Source organism: Acanthochromis polyacanthus, chromosome 22 (assembly GCF_021347895.1).
Source record: "Acanthochromis polyacanthus isolate Apoly-LR-REF ecotype Palm Island chromosome 22, KAUST_Apoly_ChrSc, whole genome shotgun sequence".
Taxonomy (NCBI): Eukaryota; Metazoa; Chordata; class Actinopteri; family Pomacentridae; genus Acanthochromis; species Acanthochromis polyacanthus.
This window is the reverse complement of record NC_067134.1, coordinates 27,626,834-27,639,642: the sequence shown is the minus strand read 5'-3', so window position 1 is coordinate 27,639,642 and position 12,809 is coordinate 27,626,834. Positions and strand designations below refer to the sequence as shown.

The 12,809-nt window shown below is 42.0% G+C and overlaps 1 long non-coding RNA gene across 1 annotated transcript in view; it reads left to right on the top strand.

The window, feature by feature from the left end:
- Positions 1-12,809, top strand: part of LOC127532183 (uncharacterized) — an 809,822-nt gene that overhangs the window by 128,293 nt on the left and 668,720 nt on the right. The gene's annotated exons all lie outside the window — the stretch shown is intronic.

Below are 12,809 nucleotides of genomic sequence, written 5' to 3'. Positions count from 1 at the left end.
AATGGACAAATGACAAAAACAAGAAACAAAACCACAAAACCGACAGAGAACGATGAATAACGCGAAAAAACAAATGACAAAAATTAGACAAAAAATACAAGCGAGACAAAAAAGAAAACACAAAATGAAAAAAATGAGAAAGAAGAAAACAAAAACGTGAGACAATCAACAAAAAAAAAAGACAAAAACAAGACAAAATCTTGCAAAAAATGAGACAAAATGACAAAAGAACGAGCAATCTAGTATTTTACTTTATGATCAAAACAAAGCAAAGGTCTAGGAATTATTTTAAATTTGCAGTTTTACAAATTGCAGTTAATTTTTACACTTTACAAAGTCGTCCTGAAGGCCGGACTGGACCCTCTGACGGGTCGCTTTTGGCCCACGGGCCGCATGTTTGACACCCCTGATTTAATCTTTCATCTGTGCTAATTGAGATCTACAGACAAGCATTAAAACAGCTTTAATGTTCCATTTATGGCCTGATTCTCTCACACACACACACACACACACACACACACACACACACACACACACACACACACACACACACACACACACACACACACACACACACACACACACACACACACACACACACACACACACACACACACACACACACACACACACCATTTTAATTTATGAAGCTGAAAATATAGCATCATCCTGAAGAAATCCTCCTGGGTGCTCTGTGTCTCCTAAACCATCCTTCCTGATAGCTTCTCTCAGCAGTGATGAAGTGACAGGTTCATCTCTTTCCTTTTTTATGTTCTCTCTCTGCTGACAGACTAACTCCAGTTGACAACACTGATTAGATCCTGGCAGGCTGGAAAAAGACCTCAATTACAGCACCGCTAATTCCTGAAATAAGTGATTTGATGACGGGGGAGGGCTGCACAGTGGACAGTGGTTAGCACTGTTGCCTTGCAGCAAGAAGATCCCGGTTCAAATCCCGGCCTTCCTGGGATCTTTCTGCATGGAGTTTGCATGTTCTCCCTGTGCATGCGTGGGTTTTCTCCGGGTGCTCCGGCTTCCTCCCACAGTCCAAAAACATGCTGAGGTTAATTGGTTACTCTAAATTGTCCGTAGGTGTGAATGTGAGTGTGATTGTGTGTCTGTATATGTAGCCCTGTGACAGACTGGTGACCTGTCCAGGGTGTCCTCTGCCTTCACCCGAGTCAGCTGGGATAGACTCCAGCACCCCCCATGACCTGAGTGAGGATAAAGCGGTGTATAGAGGATGGATGGATGGATGACGGGGGAGAATAATACCAGCGTAGGTCTGGCCCGAATAGTGGTTTCTGATCTCTGGATATTCGGGCCCTATTAAAGACGAATATAACACTATGGGATGAGTCGAAGTGGGCCAAAGGCGAAGAGAAGAGACGAGCTCTGAATATTCCTATTTTCGTCTGGGGGGAGGAGGGGGTGATCACATAGACATATGTGTATCTGTTTATGTGATCACAGGACGGGATGATGTGGACGATGTGGACCGACGGCGGAGGGAAGACAGTAACGCCAAAAATGAGTTCCGCCCGGTAACGTCCGCCCGCACAAATATCCGGATACCACCGCAGCAAAAGAATATTCGGATATTCGGGATATTCGGGTCCAGCCGTATACCAGCGTCGTCAATATGTAAAACTGCATCCTCTATAATAAACCGCAGACCACATCTTTCCACTGGAATTGTGTGGATGATGAACGAACGGAGAAAAGAATTGTGAACGGAAATGTGATTGTGTTTGTGTGGTTTTGTATGCAGGGCTGGACGGCGGCTGGGCGGACTGATTAGCAGCATCTTGTGCCAAGCTACTTCTTAGTTATACTGATTTCACACAGTGATCTGTATTCATTTATGCATGGACAAACTGAGCAGGATGAGTGGTGAGAAAAACAGAGCGTCTGCCTTCATATGGGCTCCATATCTCCCTCTCAGTATTCAGCCCTCACCACGCCGTCCGCCGTCTCCTAACTCTTCATCCCCTTTGCCGTTTCAGTTCAATATTGGCCGAGATAACACTTCAAAATTCTCATTTTGTCTTCCTTTTGTGTTTGGATCCCACACTAAAGGAGTGCAGCGTTGTTTTTGGATTCCTAATGCCCGCTGTGGAGGAACAGTCTGACTGGGAGTAATAACCAAATGGAACATCTGTGAGTGAAAGCAAACTGCTGTGCGTCACACGTGATCATCCAACTCACAGCCTCTTTTTCTCCTCTCTGTTCAATTATTTGCCTCATTTCTGACGCTGGTTTGGAAAAGGCAAAAAGAGAATCTGAGGTATGAAAATGTCTGAGCACGTCTTCAGATCTGACTGATTTCATTTCTAACACCTGCTGGAAGCTAACATGTAAACTCGGGTTGGATTTTAAAAGCACGCCTGACTGTAATATTATGATTATTTACTTTTAGTGCAGACCTGCTATGTGGTTTGTTTGATAAAATATAATTGCACCAAACATAGAAACAGGCTTAGCTTGTTGCTATGTGACGAGAAACACGAAATAAAGCAGTTCCCTGTTGTTGATCCTTCTATTGTTCCAACCAGTGAGACAAAGGAAGGTCTTTATGGACACTCTTTTTGATTGTTTTTGTTTAAATACACTGCCTGTTTAAAAGAAGAGAGTCACCATTTTGATTTAACTAAGCAAACAGATCAGATCCTTCTATTGGATAATTACTGCAGTGATGAAACAACTTCTTTAGCCCTAACTGACGCAATGAGGAGCTTCTTGTGTTAGAAGACATGTCCTGTGGTCATGTAAAGGATCTTAATCTGTCTCAGAAGGGTCAAATTATTGGTCTGCATCAACCAAAGAAAACAACTAAGGAGATGAAACCACTAAAATCAGGTTAAGAACCGTCCAGCGCATCATTGAGACCTGAAGGATCGTGGAGAACCATCATCTTCCAGGAACAATGTGGTCAGAACAAACTCTTCTCAATTGTCTTTCTTTCAAGGTTCCCATACAAGACAAAAAATCAGGAAACTCTTCAACTGTGTGCTTCGGCAATACCTAATGAAGTCTATATGGTATGCTTCTGTAGTCTTAGTTGTGTGAAACAGCAAAAGAGGAATCTATGTGAAAGATATCTAAAAATATTTGCATCATCTCAGCACACAATAACCAGGAATCAATTCAATGAGCTGCACAGAGTACTGGACCTTTAAAATGTCAAAGGCAAATCCAGAAGAAAGGGCAGCATTTAAGAACACACACATCAAGACATGATAAGGTCGCATGAAGAGAAAGATCTGTTGTGTCGAAGCGTATTTGTGACGAATCACAAACCAACCTAATCAGAGAGAAAATGCATTTAACTCAAAATGTAATCAAGAATGCAGTTAAGTTATATGGATGTGATGTTTCTGCAGACATGGCTGCCAGATGCTGTGCTCACAGCTTTACTTCTGACCACCAGCTAACTGTAAAATAACTGCCTGAAACTACAATGAGACAATCAACGACATCGTCAATGTAGACAAAGACTTTGCTGGTGATTCATGAACACTACTAAAGACACAAACCATCCTAATGTTTGGAGTCACTTAGAAATGTCCTTATTTTTGAAAGAAAAGCAGTTTTTAGACAATGAAGACAGCATTAAATTAATAGTCTAGACATTGCTAATGTGATAAATGACTATTGTAGGTGGAAATGTTTCATGGAATATCTCCATAGGGGTACAGAGGAACATTTCCAGCAACCATCACTCCTGTGTTCTAATGCTACATTGTGTTAGCTAATGGTGCTGAAAGGCTCATTGATGGTTAGAAAACCCTTGTTTAGTTATGTTAGCACATGGATAAAAGTGGGAGTTTTACTGGAAAACATGGAATTGTCTGGATGACCTCAAACTTTTAGTGTAAGTCTTGATTTCATCTGTTTTTTATGACTCCTTATTTTCCACAACAGAGTAGGGCTGGACCCGAATATTCGTTCGCTACGGCGGTATTCGGATATTCATTTTGGTATCCGAATATTTGCGCCCCCCCCCCGGTTGGACGTTACCGGGTGGAATGAATATTCAGAGTTACTGTCTTCCCTCAGTCTTCGGCCCACTTCGGCCCATCCCGTCCTGTAATCACATAAACATACACATATGTGTCTATGTGATCACCCCCTCCTCCCCCCAGATGAAAATATTCAGAGCTCGTCTCTTCCCTTCGCCTTCGGCCCACTTCGGCTCATCCCATCGTGTTCGGCTCATCTCGGCTCCTCCATTCGTGTTTCTTACCACCACCTGAATGGCCGGGTGGCTGCAGACTCTGACGTCACGCTTCACTTCGTTGCATAAACACAAGACAAGATGCTGAAGACCTCCACTGTTTGGCCATTCTTCAGTTTAACTGAAGACAAAACTAAGGCAAAATTTGGACCCGGGAAACCAGATGAACCTGGACGTTACAGGGCAGAACGAATATTCGGATATTCGTCTTTAATAGGGCCCGAATATTCGGAGGCCAGAAACCACTATTCGGGCCAGCTCTTCAACAGAGTCGGAGAGTGAAACGGTGAGCATGATAGCCACATAAGTCTGTTTCTGGCCATCACAGCTACAACTAGAGAAGCAGGTTCAGGTGTGTTGCTGAACCTCCACAGCCAACAAACGGAAAACACCATCAAGTGTTCCTGTTCCGCTCTGAGCTGACTGCCGTAAAGCCCACAAATCCAACATTAACACAGTAATGATGGCCCTGGCCCTGATCTCAACACTTGATCACTGTCACATTTGTTCACGTGGAAACATTAGCAGCCCAATGTGTCACACAACATGCATCTGAGGAATTACCATGTGCAAACTCAGCAGCAGCAGTTACGGCACATTAATGGCGCTTAATGCACAAGATATTAACACCATAATTAGCATTTCGCCTCTGGTAATTTCCTTCAAGTATTTAAAAGAACACAAGTCGAAAGTACCTGCAGGCGAGAAATCCTCCAGAATGGAATATTAGGGCTCGTTATCATCGTTCAGTATTCATCACGCTGCAGATGCTGGATGCCAGGCACTGACCAAGTCATCCATGTTCACCTCTGAAAACAAAAAGGAAAATAAAGTAAATACAAAACCACACAGATCTCCAGGCTCCACAGTAGCTGCTTTAGATAATTCACCAACAGTAAAGCAGCAGCCGAAAGAAACATGTCGAGTTACTGAAGTTGTTCTGACGGTGAACAACGTTTGCAGCTCCCTGGGATGATTTTCACCGCCCCCCTTTTTAACGGTTACACAATTAATCAAACACAAAACTGAAACCGAACATTCTCGGCTCAACACGTGTGACTTATGATTGCTAATTAACATAAAATATGCACACACCCGTATGTTTGTTGAGATATAAACATTGGCCCCAAATTTGAAAAAAAAAAACTGCTTTTCTTTCAAAAATAAGGACATTTCTAAGCGACTTCTAAACGGTCGTGTGTGTCCTCAAGCCAACAAAAGGTTCATGTTCCATAATGGAGGCTGGGATCCATATAATTGTGGTTTATTGACAACTTTCTGTTATTGATGCGCATTACCCAGCATGCCTGCACGGCTCCGACTGCAACTCCCCTGGCTTCGCCGCCGTTTTGTTCATTTGGAAAATATGATGTTTAGAACACAATGGCTAAATGATCAAGTGGCGGTTTTGTGTACGCCCAGAGGGAGGTATCACAAGCAGCGGCGTAAACAGTCGCCGGCTTTGCATTCACGGCTGAATACAATGAGACGACGGCTTCAAACTCTGCATCCAAATAGAGCTACAAACGGCACAGGGGCCATTAAAGAGTGAGCCGTAACACCGCTCCTCCCCGGTACACCAGCATCTCTTGATTTATTATCCGGCTAAACTCCTCACTGTACGCCGTAGCAGTCGTGCTGATGTATCCCTGGAGACGCACTGCAATAAAATGAACTGCCATTGTTTTCTTGCAGAACTGTACAAATTGCCTCATCGAAGCCACAACATGGGTCCTCCACCTCTAACCATTAATTAGTGGGAGAGACGTAGGCGCCGTCAAACGCCTTTGCATTTTCCCGAGCTGAGAAGAGCATCAGGCTGACAAGTGTTGCTGTTTCCATGTTTTCCTCAAATGAAGACCGAGCAGCGTTGTCAAGACCCAGATACCTGAATTTACCTCCTCTACTGGTCTTCATACGATGTTTTATTCATATTATAAAGATTTCTTTACAGCAGGGATGTCAAACTCACTTTAGTCCAGCTCAATTTGATCTCCAGTGGGCCGAACCAGTAAAATCACAGCATGAAAACCTATAAATATGTAGAATATATACGAGAAATCATTTGTTTTTGGCCGTTTTCAGTCTGTTTGTTCTAATTTTAGGGGTTTTGTGTTCACATTTTCTGGTGTCTCTCGTCATTTTGTGTCTTTATATGACACTTATCAGTCTCACTGAGTCATTTTGTGTTTTTCTGTGGTCATGTTGTGTCTTTTTGTGGTTGTTTTCTGTGTCTTTGTGCTCATTGTTTCTTTTTGGTTATTTTCAGAATGTTTTGTGAGCAATATAGGTCTTTTGGTGGTATTTTTATGCATTTTTTTGCTCATTTTGTGACCATTTTCAGTCTGTTCATGGTCATTTTGTGTCTTTATATGACACTTATCAGTCTCACTGAGTCATTTTGCGTGTTTCTGTGTTCATGTTGTGTGTTTTTTGGTTGTTTTGTGTGTCTTTTTGCTCATTTTGTTTCTTTTTTGGTTATTTTCAGACTGTTTTGTGGGTATTTAAGGTCTTTATGTTGTAATTTTGTGCATTTTTGGGGTCATTTTGCACTCCTTTGTGACAGTTTTCAGTCTGTTTGTGGTAATCTTAGGTGTTTTCTGGTCATTTTGTGTGTCTCTGTGGTCATTTTGTAATTTTTTGTAGCTCTTTTGTGTGTCTCTGTGGTCATTTTGTAATTTCTTGTAGCTCTTTTGTGCGTCTCGTCATTTTGTATCTTTATATGATAATTATGTGTCTCACTGAGTCATTTTGTGTTTTTTTCTGTGGTCATTTTGAACCTTTTTAGGAGTAATTTTGTCAGTTTGTGTCTCTCTGTGGTCATTTTTGGTCCTTATCACTCCGTTTCTGGTTGTTTTGTCTCTGTTTATGATCATTTTGTGTCTCATCGAGTCACTTTGTGTTTTTCTGTGGTCATTTGTGTTGTTTTATAACACAAGATAACAACTTGTATCTGTGCCTGAGAAATCATTTTCAACTCCGTTAATCCCTGACCTGGGATTCAAAGACAAAGACACCAAGCTAAGCGTCCTATATTAGACACAGCGTTGTTCCAAATGAATTTCTGCGATGGAAATCTTGCCACTGCTTTCACCCTAAATATGGAACAGATCCATAAATGAACGGCACCACTCTGGGAATAAATTAGAGGCGCTGCAGGCTGAATTCTAATGACCACGTTAACCTTTGCTAACAAAGTTCCACTGACATTCACTTTTCAAAGAGAAGCAAGAGGAACAGGACCCTCTGTAATTTCCACTTGCACCCAAATGTTCTTTTTATTAATTTCCAGCCCTCATGTTCACGGTTTTTCACTTCTAATTAGGATGAGAGTTGTGAGGACAAGACAGCTGGATTAAATGAAATTACCAAAGATAGATTTAATTCCATTTGAGGATGTGCAGCTTTGGAAGACGTGCTATTTTTTGCCCAGCTAAGTGTGTGATCTTGAACTCCAACTGTGTGAGTACAGCTCTGTCAGTGTTTGTGTCGTTTAAAACCATCAGGATGAGGATTTCTCTGCTATGTAAGGACATTCTAACGAGACAACACAACCTCTAAAGCCAGCTCGAAGGTTCTGACTTGAAAAGTTCAGCAGATTTTGAAGCTCATACAAAGCCAACTAACTGACCGCTGCATGTCCTGTCTGGTATTATCGAGGCGAGAGAGGTTTAAGATGAGATCAGTAACCGTCTAATATTACTAAATAATCCTGACCAGCATCGGTTCAGGCCAAGATCCCAGATCAGACTCCACCTTTGATTGCTGGGATCGATGAAACGAGTTAATCAGGTTGAAAGCTGGAGCACCAAATGAATTATTTAACTGTGATGGTTGAGGTTTGGGTTAGGAATGCACGATGTCAACTAACATCCTCACAAAGACAGAAAGACGCACAACATTTTTACTCTCGAGTTATGAGACGATCAGTGTCTGTCCATCTGTTAGCAACATCACTCAAAAACAGACCAATGGATTTGGAAGTAATTTTTAGCGAAGGTCAGAAATGACACAAGGACCAAGTGATTAGATTTTGGAAGTAATGTGGCTTATAGTCTGGATCTACAGATTTGTTACAGATTTCTGTATCACTGCCAGATAGCGTCACATCATCACTGTAACCATGACAACAAGCAAACACTACATGATCACATGATTGTGATCCTACTACAAATCCACCACTGAAGACTTATCAGGACTTATCCATCAGAAATGATCCAAGGAACAACTGATTAAATTGTGGGGGTGTTTCTGAGTCCCATCAATTCCCGCCGCCTGCTACATGTTTATGTCACGTGACCTGGTATCCGTACATAACACACAAACTTCTTTTTTTCTTTGAAAACAAAGGCTATATAAATCCAGAAATCAAACTGATCAGCCAAAGATTCCCAAAGTTGATTTCTTCATGAAGTTGGGTCCCCCATGGTTAGATTTTGATGGTAGCGTCTTCTCTTCCTGTGCAGTATATTCTGGCTACACTTTCTACTTCTGCATTCATACGTTGGATAAAGGATGGAGCTAGCTACCCTTTGCATTAAAACTTTCAGCTAGATCTTCGAAGTACTAACTATGAACTGAAAATGTCAACAAATCAGAAACTAATCCAAGTCATTTCAATTTCTTTTTGCTCGGCTCAAGGTCGTTGTGTTCGTGGGTACATCAATTTTAAATGCCCACATTCTGTGTTGCCGTGATTTCTGCCAGGAGCTTTTTCTAGATTCCAGCCGTCAGAAATGATGAACAACTGAACAGCGTTGGTGGCGTACTATGTTCTGAGTGCTTTTCTTGTTGTGCATGTGACGACCCATTAGCCATTTCTTCCGACCTGCGAAAAGGAGTCAGGGTCAGATTGATACTGGCTGTCTTGTGTTGGGAAAAGCCTTTAATCTATACATGATAGAGCACTCCATGGTCCTGTTTGTCAGCGTCACAGACACCTTGTGCAAAGAAACCAAATTGGACAGACTGGCGGCATCCGTTGCTGTCCCCTTGGATACACTGAAAACTAAAAAAGCTTGACTTCCATTTTGAGCTCCAGTCTTTCAGTTAAAGCTGTTCATCTGCTGAGATCTTAAAGTGTGGACTGGCATTATGACGGCACAAGACATAGCTCTTCAGCCGTGCCGTGGAACATGTATGATTCAGAAACTGACATCAGCTCAAATCAATAATCCAAGCTTGGGTTTCTACTGCAGCACAGAGGGTTTACAAAGTGTGTGTTATGCAGACAGCGTGTGACACAGCAGGATTGGAGCTCCACTGCTCTTATCCAGCGGAGGAAAACAAGCAAGCTATTCCCCTGAGCTCCAGCCGGTTAACCTTAACACACAGCATGCAGACTAGCAACAAATGAAACTTTCTCTTTAACTAAGTCCCTGCAAACTAATTGAGTGTTCAAACAGTACTGCTTTTGACCTTACCATAACATCTGAGTAAATAAATCCACTGCAGTCGGCCTCAAACAGCAGACGTGTGAAGTGTCTTAACAAGTAGAAGCATGCTAACTGTTCATAGGTGAGACATTCACAGCACCTGTCATTTGATTCTGGTAAAAAGATGAGCACTCTACAGACATAAGATACTGAACTTTGAATGTTCTAGCCACTCAAAGAGCCCACTCGTCCCCCATGGTTTGAGTTGGGGCCCAGAACATAAAGATTAGTGACCTTCAGTCAAGGTAGCATCCGTTGAAAATGTTTTGGATGAATTCCCATTTTTTATTTTTTCAGAACAAACAGGACAATTCGAAAATTAAAAAATATATACTTCAGGACTGATGCAGCTTCCTCTGTTTGTCTGTTTTCACTGTGTGGTCTCAGAAATGTCAAGAAACAAGAAACACGAGCCGTTGCCACAAACCGCTGGTTAAGGCTATGCTAACGGCTAGCGGCAAAGTTAGAAAGCAGCCACGAAATATGGCTTTCTAGTGATGGAAACAGCGTTCTCTTTCCAATTGACTCACTGATAAAAACTGCTGATGCTATGAAACCATGATGCAGTCGATCCACCGTCCTCACTGTGCGAGTTGAAGAATCTCCACCGACAAAATGGACATTCACATGTGAGGGAGTTTGCAAAGAGACTCGCAGAGGAAGCAGTGAAGGTAGGCAGGCCAAAGCAGCTTAAATAGCACATCCTGTCTGAGATCTGCCAATTGGACGCATATAAGGGAATCAGCTGAGCCAGAAGCTGATGTGGGCTGGCACCAAGATCAGCAGCTAATGTACTGGGACTGTGGGCTGAGATGTCTGCTCTCAATTTTTAATGTAAATATGACTTTTCTGCTGGAAAAATCCGGTTTCACACGCATTTATTAGAATCCCAGAAGCGTGAAATGACACAGGACAGGAATCAGGAAAAGTTGAGAGGTTTTTGACTAAAAAGACAAAAAATTAATGCACACAAAGATTACCTTCTGACTCCACTGGCTTTGGGATGGAGCGAATGTCTTGAAGTTAAATGACTCAGGACGACCTTCACCACACTAATATCCACTTCAAGGCATTTTGAAGACAAAAAGGAGCCGCCGGTAGCATAGGTGTGGCATGTCCCGTTTTATCCTCCATTTTCGCTGGGACTGGGGATGTCACTGAGCAACTCCTGCCTCGTATCTTCACTTCTACAACTCTTCTCTGCTCCTTCCCTACTTATAAGCATTTTTCATAATTATGCCACGGGGAGAAAGCAAGAAAGAAGACTGAACACTTCCAGGTGCACCAAGTAACACATTCAAATAGTTAATGGACAGAAAATGCTAATAAGTTAGTTTCCCTAAAGACTATTTGATGCTTTTTTTCTGGTTTGTATCATTGCAATGAGTATCTAGTATCCATCATCAATCCATCCAACAATCCATCCAACTATCATCTATCATCCATCCATCATCTATCCATCCATTTATCAGCCATCTATCATCCATCCATCCATCCAACTATCCATCCATCAATTATCCATCCATCCATCCATCATCAATCTATCCAACTATCCATTCATCCATCCAACTATCCATCCATCATCCATCCATCCATTTATCAACCATCTATCATCCATCCATCCATCCAATTATCCATCTATCATCCATCCATTCATCCAACTATCATCCATCATCCATCCATCAACTATCCATCCATCCATCATCCATCCATCCAATAATCCAGCTATGATCCATCCATCCATCCAACTATCCATCTATCATCCATCCATTCATCCAACTATCATCCATCATCCATCCATCAACTATCCATCCATCCATCATCCATCCATCCAGCATCTATCCATCCATTTATCAACCATCTATCATCCATCCATTCATCCAACTATCCATCCATCCATCCATCCATCCATCCATCCATCCATCCATCCATCCATCCCACTTCTCTTCCATTAATCGACTGTAAATGAATCCATATTGAAAACTTTCATTCAGTCCAAGTATGTTTCAGAAGAACACTGAAATTTATTCTTGAATCATCGAATGAAACTTTGCGCCCCAGAGAGCACGGCTGTGTCAAAACTGTTTTCAACTCGGCTTAATCTGCTCCCCACAAAACCCTCACAAAGATCCTTTCCGTGAGCCTCGGTGTCTAATTCGGCTGCCAATCGAGCGACAATCCTTCTCACAGAGAGCGTTTTATATGCAAGCGTCATTTCCTAGCACTCTACTAAATATAAGCTCTGAGTGAGCATCTAAAGAGTCCCATCCAGCCCTGACTGCTGTCCCTTTCTCCTAATTGCTGTGTTACACTTGTTGCTTCCAGAGTACAGCTGGGTATTGTTTGTATTTCAACTATTTTTCTGATCTATTTTCTCCATCACTACCCTCGTCTGACAATCAAGTAGAACAATCACAGACTAACTATATGAATGAATGTGTTTCTAAGCAGTGAGGAAACACAGCCACAGCCCGACTGCACATCTCCTTTATGGAAACCAGTAGCTTTGTTGAGAAAAGAGTCTCTCCCGGTGCGTAAAAAGCAGAATAGTTACTGAAAGTGTGTGTTGTGTTTGCTGTCACAGAGGAGAAATAAAGAGTCTTTGTTGGTGTAACGTTATTGCGATGTCTCCGTGCATTCTTCACATCAGAGTTTGTGAGATTTTGCTTATAAATGTTAGCAGCAGAAAGACAAAGTTAGATAAAGCAGTCCCACCAGTTTGGTTTGTGTTTACGCTGGATAATTTACAGGAACAACAGCAGAGTCTGGTAAAGCATTTTGTAGCAGCCCTTCTTCATCAATAACAAAGCAGTTTTAAATACTCTGTGAAAACACGAGACAATAAACTCACCCTGGACATCCAAAAAAGAAGCCAGCAGAGGCTCTCAGCCATCCCTAAACTACAAGGACTTCCATCTCTTTCTGTTGCTGTATCAAAGCATCATCCAGTTTATCCTCCTGTACAACTCCACCTGCTTCCCTTACAAACAAAACCAAACTCATAACCACCACAGCCTAAAAATAATCGGTCTTCCCACACCGATCCTCACAGAATTAAACAACAGGGCCATTACATAAATTCCAAACATAATAGAAGAGGACATAACACACCCACTGAACACACTGAGCACATAGTA